The 3,784-nt window shown below is 38.3% G+C and overlaps 1 protein-coding gene across 1 annotated transcript in view; it reads left to right on the top strand.

The window, feature by feature from the left end:
• The window catches only part of tmlhe (trimethyllysine hydroxylase, epsilon), a 40,353-nt gene extending 37,086 nt beyond the window's left edge, over window positions 1-3,267 (top strand). Inside the window, exon 8 of the transcript XR_002274997.1 lies at window positions 2,608-3,267. The gene's annotated coding sequence lies outside the window, so the exon portion shown is untranslated. The remainder of the gene's footprint in view (window positions 1-2,607) is intronic.
• The last annotated feature ends 517 nt before the right edge of the window (window positions 3,268-3,784 follow it).

Below are 3,784 nucleotides of genomic sequence, written 5' to 3'. Positions count from 1 at the left end.
ATTTCTAGGTCAGCAGAGGTTGGCAACCTTTACTCTCAAAAGAGCCATTTTGCCCCCTAAAGAAAAATAGTCTGGAGCTGCAAAACATAACACAGCTTATAAACATTTTAAAATTTTAATCTTTTTTTTAATTTTACCTGTTACAACAACTAAATACAATAAACAGAAGTGCAATGTGCATGGGTAGGCCTACTTTGAAATAAATGAAACACTGAACTATGCAGTCCTTTTTGAGTCCTTCCCGTATTTGTGTAAAATAAAGCGTAGCCCACTATACAGTTGCAGCTTAGCAGTTTTAAAAGGTAAACACAAAATTAGGAACATTTTTTGACAAGTCCATTTCAGTGTGCTCTCATCCTCTTTGAGTTTCTTTCTCGGACAGCCATCAACTGAAGCACCTGAACATACAATAAAAAACTACATCAGCTTTGGGTTTGAAATAAATGTTTTTTCTGAAAAATAATGCTAGTGTTGTCACCTGTTTAATGTGCCTTCTGTTTCTGAAGCTCGATGCTGATCTTCCCTATGTCGGGGCTGGAAGATGTGACTTTGATCTTCACACAGGACTGTAGACTCTCATTTGTGGGACCGATATTTGGACTTTATGAAGTTCATGCTCGAGAAAACTTGCTCACATAAGTATGTTGAGCCAAAGATGGACAGGACTCCAAATGCATACCTTTTCATGTTCATATACGTGTCAGGAATGGCACTCCATGTTTCAAAAACAAGTTTGTCGGGTTTGGGGAGGTTTTCAATATCATTCCATTTGTGCTCTTTAGCGAGAGTGGCCTTCTGACGGGTGACTTCTTCGAGATCTGCTGTCAGGCTTTTGAACTTGGATACCCATAAGTCTTTATTTGCTATGTCGGCCAGTTCAATTTCCATCTGTGAATACAAATATGATCAACAGGGATGGGTTGACGGGTCCAGCAGTGTGACAGGGAAGGACAGAGTGTTTTTTTTTTCTTTCTGAACTCTTGAAATTGAACTGAATCTCCAAATGCAGCTTGCATTGCCATAATTGCACGGTGTAAATAATCAAAATTTATGTGATTGTTCTCTTCTTTGAACTCTCTCAGGGAGGGGAAGTGAGAGAGCGTACCTCTCTGTGCATCTCTGGCAAACACTGTCATCTTGCGCTCAAACGCCAGAACATTCTCCAGCAAATGCAGGGCCGTGCTTCCCTTTCCCTGGAGATTTTTATTCAGCATGTTTAAGTGACTTGCCATATTCACCATGAAATAAAACTTTTTCAGCCAGTCGAGGTCTCATAGTTCGGGATAGCTGAGGCCTTCACATGTTCCAGACAAGCAGCAAAGCGTTTCAGCATGTCTCCCCTTGACAGCCCCCGAACTCTGTTGTGCAGCAGGATATCCGAATATGCGCTCTCAACTTCATCTAACAATGAACAAAACTGTCGGTGGTTTAACCCGTTTGCAATTATTTTGTTCACTATCTTAATAATGAGGTTCATCACCTCCACACATTCAGGGGGGAATGTTTGAGCACACGGTGCTTCTTGGTGCAATATGCAGTGAAACGTCATCAGCTCTTGATCCAGTGACTTTTGATGTAAATTCACAAAGCCGTTCTGTGCTCCTCTCATACTGGGTGCACCATCAGTAGACACTGACACCAGGTGAGTGGTGTTTATTCCTTTGGCTTTTAGACAACTCAAAACAGCCTCACAGATGTCCTGTCCCCGTGTTTGGCCCTTTAGCGGTATGAGTTCAATCAGTTCTTCTTGCGGCCCATCTAAGTTCACATATCTGCATAACAGTGCTGTCTGCTCCATATCGTTTGCATCACTTGACTCATCACAGGCAATTGAATATGTTTGAGCTGAAATGATGTCATCACTTTGCTTACTGGTGATGTTTGTTGCCATTCTAATGGTCCTGTCTTTGACGGTCTTCGCAGAGAGAGGCATTTCTTTAATTTTCTGAATAATTTCCTGTTTGTTTTTGAATTTGGAGAATAGATGCGCTGATATTTTTGTGAAAGATTCTTTCATGTATTCTCATCTGTGAAGGGCTTCCCCATCCTTACGATCTCATAAGCTGCCACAAAACTAGCAGTTGTAGTTGAGTTTGGAGAGTTGATCCACTTCATGAAAGTATGTTTGCTCTGCTCAACTTTCTTTAGTTCAGAAATCGCTCTCTTTCGCCCATCTTCAGTTGGGTACTTTTCAGAAAATGCTGAGTGCTTGTTTTGAAAATGTCTTTCAACATTACTTTTTTTTTTGTTTGCTAATTTCTCGCCACATATCCTGCACACAGGTAAGCCAGCGTCATTGGCAGTGAAGGCAAAGGAATCTGTCCATGCAGAATTAAACTCTATTTTCTTCTGCGATTTTTCTTTTTTGGGATGTATTCATGGTTAGCTTACCGCGGGGGTTGCACACTCAAGAAGCCGTCTGCAGGTAAAGGCGAGGGTTATAGACGTGGATGTGACGCAGATTTTAATTGACAAATTATAAAAACTTTTTTAAAATTTGATGTTAAAGTATCACCTTGAACTCCAAGATAAATGTGCATCAAAAAAACCTATAAATAAAAATTTTATTAATAAATAACCATTATTCTTTTTTTTTCTTTTGTCAAGGCCAAAGGGAGCCACAACAAGGAAGCTGAAGAGCCGCATGCAGCTCCGGAGCCACAGGTTGCCGACCCCTGTTTTAGGTGAAAGAATGCGGGAGGAGTTAGTTGCCAAAAAATGGACAGAAGACAAAGATATGTCTCAATTGCACTGCATTTTATTGATCACCAAATGGCACTCCAGGAGTGTGTCATTGAGCTGCAGCATTAGGATGACTCAGCACTTTGAGCTCCCATTGACTTATATTATTTAAAAAAAAAAGCTGAATATCTTAAAAAGTATAAACAGTTGAATACCTGAATGGCCTTTATAGCTGAAAGCATGCTGGAGTTATAAAGTACCAGAAAACGAATGGAAGATCCCAGAATAATAATAAATAAAGAACAGGAAAACATAGTGTGGATGCTTGTCAGCATCCACACAAAAATACATAAACGATCCACTGTTGTGCGGTTCCCTCTTTATTTCAGGGCAGGCCACACCATTGATATCTGTCAATATATCATTAAATTCCAAGAACATCTGAGGAAAAATTATAATAAAAAAAATGAAGCAACCTGGCATTATAACAGACTCTACACTGTGAAAACTGCAACTTATTTTTCTTCTTTAGTTGACGAATACAGGAAACTTATTTACTTGGTGTAACTTAAAATCATGAGTTTAGTTGACTAAAAGTAAAACAAATGGTTTAGTCAAGTGATTGATGATGATGATGATTATGTTATTGTTAATATCAATTTAATTTATTTATTAATTAAATCATTACGCCACATTGTTAGCTTATTTACATATACTTCCCAGCATGCATTTCATCAAGGTTAAAATTATCCAGATTGTCCTTATTTTTTGTTATAAGAAATAATACATGATGGAAGCCATTCAGTTTGTCTTTATACACTTGTTTCAGAGGACCCAGAATGAAAACACTGAAAATCATGATGAAGAAAGGTCTTTATGTCAGGCACAGCTTGCATTGTTCATATTTAAAGACCTTGTATCTTGGATGTGAACCACTAAAAAAAGAAATCCATATTTAACTACAAACCAAATGTTTTGAATGGATACAGTGCACATATTTGAGTTACTGTAACTTTGTGTAAATTGACCTGAAAACCTAAACTTGAAAAAAAAAGTGTTCAAATGTCTAACTCAAAAATTTACAGGTTTGTTGCCTTGAAAA

This window comes from Monopterus albus, unplaced genomic scaffold (assembly GCF_001952655.1).
Source record: "Monopterus albus unplaced genomic scaffold, M_albus_1.0 scaffold47.1, whole genome shotgun sequence".
NCBI lineage: Eukaryota > Metazoa > Chordata > Actinopteri > Synbranchiformes > Synbranchidae > Monopterus > Monopterus albus.
The sequence above is the reverse complement of the archived record's forward strand: the minus strand, read 5'-3'. Positions and strand labels throughout refer to the sequence as shown.